An 18,791-nucleotide genomic window follows, 5' to 3' on the forward strand; every position below is an offset into this window, starting at 1 on the left:
AAGCGCAAGGCATTTTTCGACACTTGGTGATGACCATCTTTCGGAAGTGAGTTACGCATTTCACAACCTTAGTAAACAGAGCATGCTGGTCATTCCAGGTGCTTTCTATCCATTACTGATCTATATTCTTAAAGGCCATACCAAAGCAGGTAGGATTCAGATAAGGAAACTGAAGCTCAGAAAGGTTACATAAGTCACCCAAACTAGCATGAATCGCTTAATTTAAATCCAAGTTCATACTTTTTCTCCACGATTACTTTTATTTTCATATCAGGTTCATTATCGTGAATAGTTACTTTTCTGGCCTCTAGATCCAGTCACTATCAGTATGGTTATTAGAGTGAGTGTTTTAAACTAACCATTAATTTATTTTCTTCTAATCACGATACCATTTAGGATTGAAGTTTCCTGATCATTGTGGGGTGGTTTAAGCTTGAAGGGTCGGATAACTGGAAGTGTCTAGGCTTTCCCACCCCTGCCCTGACCCAAGCAATGGAATGTGTGCTGTCTCCACGGGCTACTGTGCGAGGGCAAGTGAGTGGGGTTTGTTGCCATCTGTTAAGAGGAAGGAGATTGGAGAAGGTCTGGGGCAGAGCTCTAATTGAGGGCTTGAGAATCTCAGCACCCAGTACTGGCTATCTGATGTGGAAGATAAGTGAGATCCTACAGTATCCTGAAGATTAGTGACTTTTAAAAGATGAGAGTACTTTGGGGTACTGTAAATTATAATAATTAACAATAGGGAGTAGGTGGGAAAATGATACAAAGCCATCTTCATGGGATTTGAGGTGAATTTTTAGACAATAAGATAGAACTGTTATCTCTTCTTGAAAGACGTTTCCTCTAAGTTCTTAGAGTAAATTCTAAATATATATGTCTATTCTATGTCTGGGTCTCAGGCCACAATAGTATTGCATCGTAAGCAATTTATTCCAGCTTTTAGATTGTCATTATATAAAACACATAAAATGAGCTGAAGTAAAAGAAACCAGGATTAAAAATAAATCTGGGTGAGTTGAAAATTAAATCCATGAACTATTAACTTATAAAATGAAATCAGTCCAATTTGTATAGCTTAACAAGTAAGAAAAATAACATGGAATAGCTCTTCAAGCTTATTATTATTTTTTGTCTGTTTATCTTTCTCTTAAGTCTTTCCATAGGTGTTGTGACCGACTTTCACATGTAATAAAGGTCAGGAAAAATGCTAGTATGTATAATTTTTCAGATACTACCCTGTGAATTCAAGAGACTGTTACTTTCTTTCCAAATAATATGTATCTCTTTTAGTTCTCCTAGATTTATATGCAGACATCTAATTCTTTTCTAAAAAACACCCTACATGTGTTTGAAATTTGTCAATGTAATGTATATATTGTTCCATCATTTTCATTTCATGATTCATAATCAATAATTGCAAAATGTCCTATGAGACAGACTTACGTTTGGAGAAAATCTCAAAAATGTTCTAAAGCACCATGAAATGATCATTCTTGTTTGGAAAATAAACTGTTTATTTCTTAAAGCAAACTCAGAAAGTAGCACCCCTCCCCCCTCCGTAAAACCTAAATGTTTGAGTAGGAATCTCTACCTGCCTTGTCAAGAGGGTAGACTGGTTTAGGCATATAGTTTCTAAATTGTCCGCGTTCTCTAGAAAGCTGAAGTTACGTTATTGCACTTACATGCAGGGAATGATAAATAACACAATCATTGTAGGCATCTTATTTTCCAGTGGTTTTTGATAAAAGTGTTTTAGGGTTCTATTTGGGACTTTTAGACACTAAAGCTTGGGGTAGTAGATTTGTACATCCTTTTAACTGGACAATTCCTGTTTGGAAGTTTTCCCTTCTTTCCTCCCTCCCTTCCTTCCTTCTGCAATGTTGAATGAATACATTTTTTTTTTAAGTTTTGTTTAGACTTCTGCTTGGCAGTCTATTTCTGTCAGTCTCTGATCGTAAAGCTAACATCCTCCGTTTTCTCCTGCTCTGTCTCTACTTTCTCCTCTGTCTAATTAGATTTAAAATCGGAGCAGGATTTTGTCTAGCTCTATTTTATGCTGCGATTTTACTTGAGACATTGAATGCTGACATACAACTGCTCCCCAAACTCTATATTCTCTCTTCTATCAGAGTGCCACCAGTCACAGAACTATTTTTGTTTCCTGCTTATGATTTTTAGGTAATTTCACAATGACTGATTTTTCTATAGAATGATAGATCCTCCCTCCATCATGCTGTCAGGCGATACATATACTTAGTTCTGATTTTCAGGATTTCAAGCTGAAGGCCAGATGGCAAAGTTTCCATCGAGTCAAAGCATAGCTTTATTTCAGAGAGAGAGAGAGAGAGAGAAACGAGTCAAGAAGTAACTTAATCTTGAGGACATTTAATTGGGAGTTGTTTTGGATTTTCTTTGGCCATTTATTTGACAATGATAGTTTCTCACTAATTGAAACATGTTATATACCAGTCACTGAGGGACTTGCAACTAACGAGTTTGCACTGTGTAAGGGAACTCGTTGGACCTGGTCTCCGCAGCAGGTGTAGGAGCACCACAGAAAATAAAAGAGAAAGTCACCATGGTACTTCTGCTGTTAGACTAAGTTAAGAAGTCCCTAAGTGCATTTATTCAATGGCATTTACTAGCCACTTACCATATTCTGCTTTGGAACAAAGATCTGTATGTTAAAAGGTGGTAACAGAGTCCTTTGCTCCCTTGGTCATGAACAAAATATCTGTGTAATAGAGCAATCTACTAAGAAAACAAACAGGGGGCGCCTGGGTGGCTCAGTCAGTTGAGCGTCTGTCTTCGGCTCAGGTCATGATCCCACGGTCCGTGGGTTCGAGCCCCGCGTCGGGCTCTGTGCTCAAGAGCCTGGAGCCTGTTTCAGATTCTGTGTCCTCCTGTCTCTCTGCTCCTCCCCGACTCATGCTCTGTCTCTCTCTCAAAAAAATAAATAAACATTAAAAAAAAAAAAAAAGAAAACAAACAGGATCTGTGTCACCATCTCTGCATTTTCAGAAGAGAGAGCAGCTCTGGGGAGGGAAGGACTGAGCAGAGATCGTGCGGCATCACCCAGGGTGGGGTGGAACAGGGCGGGGGGAATGTTTGGAGGTGTAAGTGGAGCAGGGGATGTAGGAGACATTACCTAAGGCTCAGAAGGGGGCTGAGTTTTGCCATGTCCCTCACATAGCAGGGAAAGAGGCAGGATCTCAGACAGGAGTGGCTGTGTGGGGCAGCCTAGAAAGCTTGACTCTGGGGACCATGACACTGCACCCTGGGATGGATCAGACATAGTGGAGTGGTCTATTCAGTACAAACCCTAAGGGCGTAGAACCACAAGTCCCTCAGCAATTCTCTGAGGAACTGAAAACCAGAGTCCCTTCCTCGGTTCTTCCAGGTACCATGTAAGCCCCTTGGATCCTCACAGCGCCCTAGGAAGGCTGAAATCCCTGAAACACATGTCTGAATAAGATTTCTTATCACCTTTTTGAGTGGGGAAGGATGCGTTCATTTCATTTAGAAAAATAAAGCGATGTGGCATTTCTCATACTGTAGTGTGACAGAGTTAGGGCCACACCCACTTCTGAGCTCATTGCGCTTCCTTCCGTGTCTACTTCTCATCGTCACTTCTCAAGTCATGAAACTTCCCTGAACTCTCCTACTCCCACCTCGAAAGCTACTCGTCCAATAGCTCATTCTTCCAAGTCTAGATATAAGGAGAAGCACAACAGCTTGTAATTAAATTCAGAACAAAGTATTCATAGCCCCCCAAAAAAGTGTAATTAAAGTGTAATCTCTCTGAGACTTTAAGTAAACACTTAAAATCTTCAGGGTGAAGGGTCGTCAAACTTGTTTGGGCAGCAAAACCCCATTTTCAAAGGAAATTTTCCATGGACCGAAATTTGTAAAGCGGACAATTTGTAAAGCGAAATTTGTGGCACTCCCTGGCTAAAGTGGAGAGGGGACTGGAGACACCCCTCCAACCCACGATGTGGCCCCAGAGCCCCTTCCCTTGGTCTCCTAGAGTTCATCGGAAAACCACCATTCATTTTAACCTAAGGAATGAGTAGTGTGGGTGTAGGTTTGGGGGGAGTGGTAGACACATCTCCACAGGCCAATGGGGAAGATTATTTTAGGTAGAAGTGTCCTTTATACCCATTGTCCTACCACACAAGCAAATGCTCCTCAGAAGGCTGGCTTGCCAGCAGGTTTGAGTGAGTATCCCACACTAACACAGAGGGATTTTTAACATTTCATCAGCACCTTATTTCCCTGCCAATTAAAAGAAGAAAGTTGTAACATATGTATTGCCTTTGAACATCTCCCCCCAAAGGAATGATCATTTAGTTCTGCTAGGCACCTTACGCTCTGTCTTTACTTAATTATTTAACAACTATTTAATTCCATCCTAGACTCAGGAGTGAGAGAAACTGATACAGTGCTTTCTCTCACGGAGCTTACATTCTAGAAGGGAGAGAGAGGGAGACAATAAACAAAGAAATACCTTCTGCTAATATAAATTATGGGAATCATAAAACAGTCTTTTTTAAAGCAGGCTGTAGTTCTGATGGTTTTGAGCATCAGCACTATTAGAAATGATTAGCATGGTGCACCATGTTTAATAGAGGCCTAGTAGATGTGCCAGAAGGTAAAGAAGAGAATGAGAGCATTTCTCACCTTGGAAGACAGATACTTTTCCTGAGGAAGCTGCATTTTAGTGATAGGATTAGAGAGAGAGACAGAATAAGACTGGCTTCATGTTTGGATGGTAAATATATCCCTGATGTTGGTGACTCTTTATCCCCAGCCCCCTCTATCTTCAAGAGTGATCATTGTTTATTTGATTCATGCCAACCGGTAGGCAAAACTGAGTACCACTCTGCTCCCCACAAAGAACATACTCATACAAAATCACTTAAAAATGCCTTAAAAAACACCCCACTTCCTTTGATATCTACCACCCATTTATTCGCTTCTGCAGCAGCAAAGTTGTCCTGCCTTTCTGAGCTACTTCCTCTCCTTTTATTCTCTCTTAAACATAGACTTTTGTCCTTCGAACTCCATTGAAACTGCTCTTATTAGAGTCCCCACTGACCTCACATTGCCAAAATCTCATCTGGGCACATGGTGTCAAATCGGTATGCTGACAACTCACACATTAATATTAATATTGTTTCTATTTGGATTTTACTCCTATCCTCTTTCCCAGACGTTGAACTTACATATCCAGTTGTCTACTTAATATCTCTACTTGGGTGCCCACTGTATATGTCAGATGCAACAAGTCCAAAATGCAACTCTTGATCTTTTTTCCCACAGTCTTGCTCCTCCAGTAGGCTTCTCCACCTCAGGAGATGGCAATTCCAGTCTTCTGGCTGGCGGGAAACTTGAAGTCCTCATTGGCTCTTGTCTTTCCCTCACAATTCTCATTGTGTGGGCCAGAAAACCCTCCTGGCTCTACTTTGAAAACACACCCAGCATCCAGTCAGGTCTCAGCACCCTCACTGCTGCCCCCACGAGGCCGCCATCACTCTTTCTGGACAGCTCTGATAGGCTCCTAACACTAGTTCCCACTGGTTTCTTTGCCCCTCTAGAGTATTTCCAACACCACAGGCAGAGATCCTTGTAAACATAGGTCAGATCATACCACATTTTACTGAAACCTTGTAATGACTTTACTTTTAAGTCTTTGCAAAGCCCTAGGTGTTTGACCCCTCCCCTCTACTCCCCTTCCTGTCTTGCTACATTCTCCACCACTTGCTCTACTGTGGCTACACGGGTTTCTTTGCTTTCCCCATACCCCACACCCCCGCCAGACATGCTCCTGCCTGAGAGTCTTTGCACTGAGACCTCCTTCTGCTGAAATCTGCCCTTGAAAGTTGGTTAATTCCTTCACCTCTTTGAAATTGTTACTTAAATGTCAACTTTTAGTGAGGCATAGCACTGGCTCCTCTCTTTTCCCATGGGGATGCTTTACTCGTTCATACACAGAGCTCTCTGATACCCATGCATACCTACCCATGTTAATGTTCAACAAAAAGAAGGGTGTGCTAGTGAGTATGGCGTGGAAAGCTGGGTAAGAACGAGTTGACTCACTTGAGCATATCGTTAGATTTTCTTTCTCCTTTCTCATCTTTTATCTTTCACCTCAATCCTTTTATCTACCCAAAGATACAGTGCTCTCCACAAGAGGAATTCTTGTATCAGCTGCTAAAAGATTAGACATGTTCTTTTTCGTCTAGTCAAATACTCTCGTAAAAGGTAAGAGCGATAGAGGTTGACAGTAACTTAATTTCAAGAAGCATGTAGTATGAAGGGCTAACAGGCTCTCAGTACAGGCTCAGGTGATAAGAGTCTCTGCCAGGTCAGCTTTCTTTTCAGACCTTGAGTTGAACCTGAGCTTCAGACTTTATACAAAGGCTCAAAGACTGAGTGAATGAGGACATTATACAGTCAGTGATTGGTAGGTAGTTTCCGAAAAGGACTCCAAAAATTAACAATCAAAGTATTGAGAGCATTTGCCAATATAAATGCCTCCCATAATACACTAGCAGAGCAAACTGAGAGACCTGGAAGCGGCTCTAGAAAATCTAAAGGTCATTTCAGGATATGGATGTTATTTCAGCAGGCTGTTATCAGAGACCAAAATACTGAAGAGTTGATCATCTTCATGGGTATATACTCTTCAGAATCCAGAGAATACTGAAATCAGGTGGTTCATAATTATCCCCATCATCTGGACATGTAAACTAGTGTCTTAGGCAATATTCCTTTGTATGCTGCTATTATTGCATTAATATTAATCAGTTGCCACGTGTCTAAATGGAAATCAACTTTGGTGGTGAAGTACCTTTACTTGGTAAAATTATCTTTATCAGGTGACCATCAGTAGAATATATGCTACCAAAGGTAGGGGATTATTTTTGTTTTCTTCACTGCTGTGTCCCTAGATGCTAGAATAATGCCTAGCACATAGTAAACAGCCAGTAACTGATTAACAAACGAATCTTCTGTTGATCAATTTGCCATTGATTTAAAGTCCAACATGCACCTCTTAGAATCACAGATGATTGTATAGCATGTCAAGATTGTATAGCATGACTTCTCCTCATGGGATCTTTCTTTTTCACCTTAAGGGCTAAGTCAAAAGGTTATTTGAATGAAGATAATTGGTATAAGAAAGTGAAATTTATGGTTGAAAAATTTCGACACAGATTTGTTACGAGCTCTCTCAGGGTGTTCTCTAAAAAACCCAGAGCTGAGATGGAATGTCATCTCACCTGGTCCCAATCACCTGAAGGGCAGACATTTATCTTTTGTTTAGATAGAAAAATAAAGACAAACTTGAACTTTTACTTGGAACTGATGTCTTTGAACTGACCACAAATAAGGTGACCACACAACTGCTCTGGACAAGAAACCAGGCGCGTGTCTGGTATGGAGGACTGAGCCTGAAGCTCAGACCTCATGATTCTGTGTCTACCTGGCTATATGACTTTGGGCAATTGTTGTCTTAACCACATGACACTCCAATTTCTGTATTTGTAAATCACCGTTTCCCCTAAGGAAGGTGAATAGAATGCCTGCCTGTCTACTTTATGCGGCTGCTTGGAAATTCCAAAGAAGATGTGTTTGAAGTACTTTGCTAGTTGAAGAGTTTTACACACCAGAAGTGGAAGTGCTGAATACAAGTTACGGAGAAATCAAACAGAAAATAAACAAAAGTTATTCTGAGTTTACAAAAATAGTATTGATTAATGAAACTATGAACTTCTAAAGAAAGAATAAGAATAAACAAACAACTTACAATGTAAAACCAAGGGCAATCACACCTCCCACTGTGGAACCACACAAAAGAAGTCAGTGTCTGCTGAATCAGTCAAGACAGGGGGATAGCAATAATCAAAACAATGCAAGCAATGCTATGTTTTAAATTTGATCCAGATTTGATATAACCATACACAAGAGATGGCTTTACTGGAGTAAAATATTTAGGGTCTTAACGATGAAATCTAGATGTTAGGAGCTATTTACGGGTGAACTTTCAGCTACATTTCTGGAGGAATCATCGGAGCCCTAAGGTGGGGAATGCAATAATTCTTCTGAAACATTGCAGCTGCTGAAATGCAGACAGATGGAATTTCTGCAGTCTCTAATATAACACAGAAACAATCCCAACAATAGGATAAACACTTATGCCTTGAAAATGTTCTCTTAACCCTAGAGAGAGGATATTGTATAGACCGGCCAGTAAAATCTTAGTGTTTTGGGTTCTCCTTTTATATCTGGTTTCCTGTGTACCTTTTAGAAGTCTGTGTTTGTAGGTATAGGAACGCAGTCCCGTGCTGAGTCCTCTAAGACTATTCAAAATATAAACATGTTTCATATTTTAGTAGTTGAGGTCCATAGATGTAATTTGTATTGATACTGAAATGGTAGCATGTAAAGGAAAACCAGACATTTGTTGCTGATCTTTTGACGATTACACGTGAAGTAACATCATAAGAAACTTAAATCAATCAACTGGTAATTAATGTTCAGCAAATCAAAATTCTGATTTCCTTGATACCATTGGAAAATAATTAATTGCATTTTTTTCTTTGCTTTTTTTGGTAATATACTGTGCTTCATTGAGATTGAAGTGACTTTTTCTCATCATATATTAACTAAGAACCTTCTGAGTGCCAGCCACTCTCTTAAGAGATACTTTTCTGTATTTCTAATTCTGAGTTAAAATATTCTGTTATTTCCTAGTCCTCTTTAGTTAGTCAACAAAGCTCATCTCATCAAGGAATATACCGTTCTGGGAGCAGTGACAGCAAGCAGGCAACTGACCACATGAATGATCACACTATCTTTTGTGGAGGGACAGAGACAAAGAGAGACAGAAGTTTTCAAGGGTTGCGTTTATTTACTGTTACTCTGAATTGAAAACTCGTGAAAAACTTAGCTTTTTTCTTTTCTGATTAAAAAAGTCAGACATCATGAAAGCCCGTGGTATGCCCCAGCCCAAAGCTCTTAGTCCCGTGAAAGGAAGTGGGCACGATCCCGTCCTGCACTTTCCCACTGCGTTGCTAAAGCCAGCACATAGTCTGCATAGGGGATGTTCCTTAATCACCTGGCTCTGGTGGCGGGGGGCTGGGGGGAGTATTTCTGGGCACCACAGGATTGTAACTATTGGAGAGACAGTTCTAGGCATGCTAGATATATGCACCCTTATGTTTACTGCAGCATTAGTTGTAAAAACCAAGATATGGAAGCAACCGAAGTGTCCATCAGCAGATGAATGGATACAAAAGATGAAGTATATACATACACAATTGAATATTACTCAGCCATAATAAAGAATGAAATCTTGCCGTTTGCAACAACATGGATGGATCTACAGAGTATAATGCTAAGTGAAATAAGTCAGACAAAGACAGATACCATATGCATTCATTTATATGTGGAAATTAAGAAACAAAACAAATGAACAAAGAAAAGAAACAAAAAACCAGACTCTGAAATATGGGGACTAAATTGGTGGTTGCCAGAGAGGAGGCCGGTGGGAGGATGGGTGAAATAGGCAATGGGGATTAAGAGTACACTTATCATGATGAGCACTGAGTAATGTACAGAATTGTTGAATCATTATATTATATCTGAAAGTAATATAATTAATTAATATAAATAATTAATACATATAAAATAATTAACCGCATGTAAACTATACTGGAATTAAAATAATAATTAAATAATTAATTAAAATGGATACGAGATCTGAATAGACATTTTTCCAAAGACATGCAGATGGCCAAAAGGTAACTGAAACGATGCTCAACATCACTGACAATCAGGGAAATGCAAATCAAAAGCACAATGAGATACCACCCCACCTCTGTTAGAATGGCTATTATCAAAAAGACAAGAAATAAAAAAGAAAGACAACAACTGTTGGTGAGGGTGTGGTAAAAAGAGAACCTTGTACACTGTGGGTAGAAGTGGAATTGGTGCCTCAACCACTATGGAAAACAGAATGGACTTTCCTCAAAAAATTAAAAGTAGAACTACCATGTGGTCTAGTAATTCCAGTTCTGGGAATTTATCTGAAAAAAAGGGAAACACTAATTCAAAATTATATATGCATTCCCACATTCATTGCAGCATTGTTTATAATAGTCAAGATATGGAAACAACCAAAGGGTCCATCAATGGATGAATGGTATATACATATGTGTGTGTGTGTGTGTATGTGTGTGTGTGTGTGTGTGTGTATGTGTATACACGCAATGGAATATTACTGAACCATTAAAAAAGAACCATAAAAAAAGGAATTTTTACCATTTGTGACAACATATATGGACCTCAAAGGCATTATGCCAAGGGAAAAGTCAAAGAAAGACAAATACCACATGATCCCTCTTATAGGTGGAATCTTAAAAACAAACAAAAGCAAAACAAAACACCAAACTCATGGACACAGAGAACAGATTGGTGTTTGCAAGAGGCAGAGTCTAGGGGGAGGTGGAAGAAATGGGTAAATATTGGTTTTTGTCTGTATTCATTTAAATAAATTGAATAAAAGATTTTTAAAAAAACAAATAAAAGACCTTATTTCCAAAAAAAATCCTTATCTAAAAAAAAAAACCAAAAAAACAAACTCATCAAACCATAAGGGAAGAGAGCAAGAGAAGAAGGAACAAAGAACTAGAAAGCAGCCAAGAAGCAATGAAAACCAAAAAAACAAACTCATCAAACCATAAGGGAAGAGAGCAAGAGAAGAAGGAACAAAGAACTAGAAAGCAGCCAAGAAGCAATGAACCGAATGGCAGTAAGTACCTACCTAATAATTACTTTAAATGTAAATGGACTAGGACTCACGTCGTGGTGGCTGTGGGAGGTGCTGCTGCAAAAGGAGGCAGACGAGGAGATGGGGCAGAAAACTGGTTTGTCCCACAAAAGCATAGGGCATGAGTAGGGCAGGGGTCCTGACTCAGGAGCTTCTGGCCATGCCTGGTCTCTTCATTGTCCTGGAAAAGGTCTGACGTGGGGCTGAAATGAGAGGGACTCCGTGTTCCCTGATCTCTGTATGTTATCATCTCGTGTACACCTCATTCCCACAATAGTCCGGCTTGTCCGTTCCCTGATCTGCAAATCCCCATTCCTTCATGGATTTGAAGGCTCTGCTTTCCTCCTTGAATAACTTCGCATCCCTCTCACTTGCTGAAAGTTGGGACAGTGTTGGATTATGGTGGAACGAATCCCACAACACACTGTGAACACACTCTTCCTTACCAATAACTTGACTGCGGAAGTGATGCAGGAGGCGCTGCAGAAGAAGGCAGGTCTCACTCTCTCCTACCATCCGCCTATTTTCTGACCCTTGAAGCACATAACCTGGAAAACCTGGAAGGAGTGCCTGGTGCTCCTGGCTCTGGGAAACCGTCCATATTTATTCTTCTCACACAGCCCAGGATGCCACACCTCAAGAAGTCAGCAGCCAGTTGGCTTAAGGGCTTGGAGTTTGCACCTCCAGGCCCATACATCCTTCCAAAGCTCCCAACTACCCCATGAGGGGAATGTACAGGGTAGAATTCAGTGTTAACTGCACCCACGGACCGGCCAAAGTCATTTCTGCAGTGAAAGGAATTGTGCGTGTTTCTGTCACTTCTTCTACTAGGACTGGTGATGAAGAACAAACGTGGATTAGTCTGAATTGCAGTCAGGGGGATTTGATGCAGGTGGTGGCTGTTCTTTCTAAGAGCAGACATTTTATCAGAAGACTGAAATTTTGTCACTGGGGAAGCCTCGGCTCCCACATGCTGGAATGGGACAGTTGTGCATGGTGGATGTGTCTATTGCCTTGGCAGCCATGATTGTGTGAATCAAAAGTCACTTTAAACTATCTCATGGTCTTGCTCTTGAGGTAAGAAGGACTCCAGTCAAAGCTGTGACCCTGTGCACTGGTTCTAGGAGCACTGTGCTGCAGGTTGGCAGTGGCCGACCTTTCCCTCACAAGTGAGATGTTCCGTCGTGATGCTCTGTATGCTGCACCCCAAGGAATAAATGTCTTCCTGTGTCAACACAGCAACATCGAGTGAAGCTTTCTTTCTGATCTTCAAGATACGCTGGGTGCTCCCTTAGGAAAATAAGATTAATATTATCCTGTCAGAAACAGACAGGGACCCGCTTCATGTGGTGCACAGCATACAGGAACAACAGGATGACAAAATCGACAAACTGGTTCCCAATGTGAATGCATAACGAGAATCAACGGAGTTGGTATCCTTCTGGAAGAATGTCTTAGAATGTACTTATTTCTGGTTTCTAAATCTGCTTCACCAAATGTCCTGTAGCTCCTATGGTGAAAACCATGACGTAACTACCATTAAAGAACAAATATTCATCATAAAAGATGAACTAAGAATATACAATGTAAAGTATATATTCATTATAAACTCCAGGAAAGATCAACTAAAATCTGTTTACTTAACACACTTGGTAAGTAGCTCAAGTAATTGTCTCCTTAGTTTAATTAAAGGTGGAATGTGTCTTTCTAGATCTTTCTGCCCTTAACCAGTTTAAAAACATACTTTTAGGAGCCCCTGGGTGGCTTAGTTGGTTGAGTGTCTGACTCAACCAACTCATGTCATGATCTCCTGGTTTGTGGGATCGAGCCCTTTATGGGGCTCTGGGCTGACAGCACAGAGCCTGCTTGGGGTTCTCTCTCCCCCTCTCTCTGTGTCTCCCCCACTAGTGCTCTCTCTTTCTCAAAAATAAATATTAAAAAAATAAAAGTGAAAACATACTTTTAAAAAACTTCAGATTGGAACACTGATTTCTAGGTAGTAGCCTCTAGAGGGTGAGAAGGTCTGTCTGTATGTTCCTGTTTCTAGATTACTAATCTCTCACCTAAATTTCAAAATCAGAGGGAGTTTTTTTTTTCTTAATATACATGAGCATTATTCATAACTATTATTTTATTGCTTTTAGGTAACTCACCTGTAATTTTATTAGTAATATATAAAAATGCTTAGCTTTCAAAATAATACCAGTAATTATATAATATTGATTTTGTGCCAGGCACTCTCTTAAGTATGTTATAAATATTTTCAATTCTTTATAAACAAGAATATAGTTATTATTATCCCCATTTTACAGATGAAGAAACTGAAACAGAGGTTAAAGAGTTTGCCCAAGGCCACATAGTTAGGAAGTGATGGAGTTAGGACACAAACTCAGGCAGTCTGGCTCCAGAGTCTGTGTTCTTAACTACTTCTTAATCAGCATGGATGATAAAACTGACATAGGAGGTATGTAAGAAATCCTGAAGGAAAAGTAATCCATTTTATTTATTTATTTATTTATTTATTTATTTATTTTTAAAATTTTTTTTTTCAACGTTTATTTATTTTTGGGACAGAGAGAGACAGAGCATGAACGGGGGAGGGGCAGAGAGAGAGGGAGACACAGAATCAGAAACAGGCTCCAGGCTCTGAGCCATCAGCCCAGAGCCTGACGCGGGGCTCGAACTCACGGACCGCGAGATCGTGACCTGGCTGAAGTCGGACGCTTAACCGACTGCGCCACCCAGGTGCCCCAAAAGTAATCCATTTTAACTGGGATTTTCTCTGGGTGGTATGATGGAAGGTTTTTCTTTTGAATGCTCCTATACATGTATATTTCTAATTTATGCTGAGCATGTTACTTTGATAATGAGAAAAGAAAATCTTTTAAAAATACTGTCTAACATGGGGCTCCTGGGTGGCTCGGTCGGTTAAGCGTTCAACTTCGGCTCAGGTCATGATCTCTCAGCTTGTGGGTTTGAGCCCCACGTCAGGCTCTGTGCTGACAGCTCAGAGCCTGGAGCCTGCTTTGGATTCTGTGTCTCCCTCTCTCTCTGTTCCTCCCCTGTTCACGCTCTTTCTCTCTCTCTCAAAAATAAATAAAGATTAGACGAATTTTACATTTCTTTTGTAGGACCCCTTTCCTACCAATCTTACCTCCTGGGGGATTTGGGATCCTAGCTTACAAATTATTCTTGGTGATTCACCTGTAATATTAATTCACTACAGAAATAACCAATTGGACCGAGCCTTAAGAAATGCACCCAGTTAGAGAATTGGAGGAGGAGCCAAGAGAGGAGGTGGGAGAAGATCAGCAGTGTCAGAAGCCAAGTAGAGAGCTTTGATGAGAGACCGCCAACAATGTCCAAGTGAGAGAATGAGACAGCAGACAGCTTTGAGATACTATCTCAGTGGTATTTGCTTCAGTTATTGTTTGTGTTTTATGTGGGGAAAATAGGGACAGAAATTGGATAATACTTAAGAGTTTAATACTTCAACTTAATTGGATAATACTTAAGAGTTATTGTGATTGTGCCAAAAATATGCAGAGGGCCTACAAGGAAGGTTTTCTGGGGGAAGTGGGTAGAATTCAGTCAGAAGGTACAGCTTGAACAAACACAGTAAGTGTAAAGAAACAGCACAATGCATTGAAAAAACCCAAGTAACCAATTCATTATTGTCAGGGCAGAAAGCAGGAGGCAGGGAAGGTATGGTCAGAGATGATGCTTAAGAAATAGCCTGAGGCCAGTCATGATCAAGCCATTTTAAATTTATGGCACACTTAAGGTATAGCATGATTTTAACTTTAACAGTTAATCAAGTTGAAGGTTGTGGATTCCTTTGGATAGAGTTCCAGAAGGGGTTAATTGATCATATAATTTCTTTATGATTTGTCAAACTTATTGCCAAATAGTTTTTTTCTTTAAAGAATGACATTACTACTGTAACTTTTTGTTTTTTATTTTTTAAATTTACATCCAAATTAGTCAGCATATAGTGCAACAATGATTTCAGGAGTAGATTCCTTAATGTCCCTTACCCATTTAGCCCATCCCCCCTCTCACAACCCTTCCAGTACCCCTCAGTTTGTTCTCCGGTTTATGAGTCTCTTCTGTTTTGTCCCCCTCCCTGTTTTTATATTATTTTTGTTTCCCTTCCTTTATGTTCATCTGCTTTGTCTCTTAAAGTGCTCATATGAGTGAAGTCATATGATATTTGTCTTTCTCTGACTAATTTCACTTAGCATAATACCCTCCAGTTCCATTCACGTAGTTGCAAATGGCAAGATTTCATTCTTTTTGATTGCCAAGTAATACTCCATTGTGTGTGTGTGTGTGTGTGTGTGTGTGTGTGTGTGTGTGTGTGTATACCACATCTTCTTTATCATTCATCCATCGATGGACATTTAGGTCCTTTCCATACTTTGGCTATTGTTGATAGTGCTGCTATAAACATGGGGGTGCATGTGTCCCTTTGAAACAGCACATCTGTATTCCATGGATAGCTGCCTAGTAGTGCAATTGCTGGGTTGTAGTGTAGTTCTATTTTTAGTTTTTTGAGGAACCTCCATACTGTTTTCCAGAGTGGCTGCACCAGCTTGCATTCCCACCAACAATGCAAAAGAGATCCTCTTTCTCCACGTCCTCGGCAACATGTTGTTGCCTGAGTTGTTAATGTGAGCCATTCTGACAGGTGTAAGGTGGTATCTCATGGTGGTTTTGATTTGTATTTCCCTGATGATGAGTGATGTTGAGCACTTTTTCATGTGTCGGTTGGCCATCTGGATGTCTTCTCTGGAGAAGTGTCTATTCATGTCTTTTGCCCATTTCTTCACGGGATTATTTGTTTTTTGGGTGTTGAGTTTGATAAGTTCTTTTATCAAACAAAGTTCTTAGATTTTGGATACTAACCCTTTATCTGATATGTCATTTGCAAATATCTTCTCCCATTCTGTCGGTTGCCTTTTAGTTTTGCTACTACTCTAACTTTTCTTTACTGGCATGCTAACATTTATAAATAACTAAAAATACCCCCAAATATATCATTTATAGTTAAAAAAAATAAAGTATCAGTGAAGATTTAAAAAAAATAAATAAATGTAAATTGACTAAATTCTCCCACCAAAAAACATGGAGTGGCTGGATTAAAAAAAAATTATAATAAAATCCATTTTTTTGTACCTACAAGAGATTCACTTCAGATGTAATGGCACTCAAAGACTGCAGGTGAAGAGATGGAAAAAGATGTTCCATGCAAACAGAACCCGAAAGAAAGCTGGGGTAGCTATGTTTATACGCAACAAAATAGACTTTAAAACAAACACTGTAATAAAAGGCAAAGAAGGGCATTATATAATGATAAAGGGGTCTATCCAATGAGAGGATAATAATTTTTGTAAATATTATGCATGTAACATAGGAGTACCTAAATATATAAAGCAAATATTAACAGACCTAAAGGGAAAAATTGACAGGAATACAAATTAGTAGAGGTCTTTAATACCCCATTTACATCAATGGATGGATTATCTAGACAAAAAAAATCAATAAAAAAACATTGGTCTTAAATGATATATTAGACCAGATGGACTTAATAGATATTTACAGAACATTTTATCCAAAAGCAAAAAAATACACATTTTTCTCAAATGCACATGGAACATTCTCCAAGATAGATTATATGTTAGGCCCCAAAACAGGTCTTCATAAATTAAAGGAGACTGAAATCATATCAAGCATCTTTTCTGACCACAACAGTATGAAACTAGGAATCAAAGAAGAAAACTGGAAAGGTCACAAATATGTGGAGATTAAATAACTCCACATAAATATATACATAAATATATAATGAGTCAATGACAAGATCAAAGGAGAAATCAAAAAATACCTTGAGACAAGAAAAATGGAAATACAAATCTTTGAGATGCAATAAAAGTAGTTTCTAAGAGGGAGGTTCATAGCAATGTGGGCCTACCACAAGCAACAAGAAAAATCCCAAATAGCAATCTAACCTTATACGTAAGAACTAGAAAAGGACAAAGAAGCAAAGCTCAAAGTTAGTAGAAGTAAGGAAATAACAAAGATCAACACAGAAGTAAATGAAATAGAGACTGAAAAGATAATAGTAACTAAGTAACTTGAGCTTGTAAACAAGAGCTTGATCTTTGAAAAGATAAGCAACATTTAAAAATCTTTACGCTCACCAAGAAAAAAAGAGAGAGGGCTCAAATAAATAAAATAAGAAATGGAAGAAGAGAAGTTACAACTGATACCACAGAAATATAAAACATCTTGAGAAACTATGAACAATTCTGTGCCAGAAAATTGGATAACCTAGAAGAAATGGATAAATTCCTAGAAACATATAATCTTTCAAGATTGAATAATGAAGAAATAAAAAGGCTGAATAGACCAATTACTGGTAAGGAGATTAATCAGTATTCAAAAACCTACCAACAATAAACAGAAGTCCAGGATCAGATGGCTTCACTGGTGAATTCTACCCCACATTTGAAGATTTTATATATATCCTTTTCTGACTCTTCCAAAAAATTGAAGAAGAAAGGACACTTCAAAGCTCATTTTACAAGGCCAGCATTACCCTGAAACCAAAACCAGACTAGGACATCATAAGAAAGGAAGAAAAGAAAAAGAAAAGAAAAGAAAAGAAAAGGAGAAGAAACCAAAGGAAAGCAATAGGCCAATATCTCTAATGAACATAGATGCAAAAATCCATGACATTTTTCACAGAAATAAAACAATCCTAAAATTTGTATAAACCACAAAAGATCCTGAATAGCAAAAGCAATCTTGAAGAAAGAGAATGAAACTGGAGGTATAATGCTCCCTGGTTTCAAACTATATTATAAAGCTATAGTAATCAAAACAGTATGGTATAGGCATAAAAAACAGACACATGGATCCATGGAAAGGAATAGAGAGTCCAGAAATAAACCCGTGCATATATGGTCAATTAATTTACAACAAAGGAGACAAGAATATACTATGGGGAAAGGACACACTCTTTAAAAAATGGTGTTGGGAAAACTGGACAGCCATATGCTCAAGAATGAAACTGGACTACTCTCTTACACCACACATAAAAATAAACTCAAAATGGATTAAAGACTTGAATGTGAGACCTGAAACCATAAAATTTATAGGAGAAAACATAGGTGGCAAGCTCCTTGACATCAGTCTTAGTGATGAATGTTTGAATCAAATTCCAAAAACAAAAGCAAAAATAAACAATTGGGACTACTTGGAACTAAAAACCTTCTGCACAGCAAAGGAAACCATCAACAAAATGAAAGGCAAGCTACTAATGGGAGAAGATATTTGCAAATGATGTAACTGATAAGGGATCAATATCCAAAATATATGAAGAACTCATACAACTCTATCGCAAAACAACAAAACACAACCTGATTTAAAAATTGGGCAGAGGATCTGAACAGACATTTTTTCCAAAGAAGACATACAGTTGGCCAACAAGCACATGAAAAGATGCTCAACACCACTGATCATCAAGGAAATGCAAATCAAAAGCACTATGAGATATTGCTTCCCAGGTGTTTGGTTATTATCAAAAAGACAAGGAATAGCAAATGCTGACAAGGATATGGAGAAAAGAGAACTTTCATGCACTGTTGGTGCAAATGTAAATCGGTGTAGCCACTATGGAAATTAATATGGAGGTTCCTCAAAAAATTCAAATAGAGCTACCACACTGATGTAGTAATTCCACTTCTGGATATTTATCTGAAGAAAAGGAAAACATTAAATTGAAAAGATATATGCATCCCTATATTCATTGAGCATTATTTACACAAGCCAAGATATGTAAACAGCCTAAGTTTCTATTGATAGATGAAAGGATAAAGAAAATGTGGTATACACATACACAAAGGAATACTACTCAGCCAAAAGAAAAAAGAATGACATTTTGCCATTTGTAACA

General features: G+C 38.8%; 1 protein-coding gene and 1 pseudogene across 7 annotated transcripts in view; both read left to right on the forward strand.

The window, feature by feature from the left end:
* Positions 1-18,791, forward strand: part of CORIN (corin, serine peptidase) — a 255,232-nt gene that overhangs the window by 137,495 nt on the left and 98,946 nt on the right. The gene's annotated exons all lie outside the window — the stretch shown is intronic.
* LOC106975043 (NIF3-like protein 1) lies at positions 10,727-13,330 on the forward strand (annotated as a pseudogene).

Source organism: Acinonyx jubatus, chromosome B1, assembly GCF_027475565.1.
Source record: "Acinonyx jubatus isolate Ajub_Pintada_27869175 chromosome B1, VMU_Ajub_asm_v1.0, whole genome shotgun sequence".
In the NCBI taxonomy this organism is placed as follows: domain Eukaryota; kingdom Metazoa; phylum Chordata; class Mammalia; order Carnivora; family Felidae; genus Acinonyx; species Acinonyx jubatus.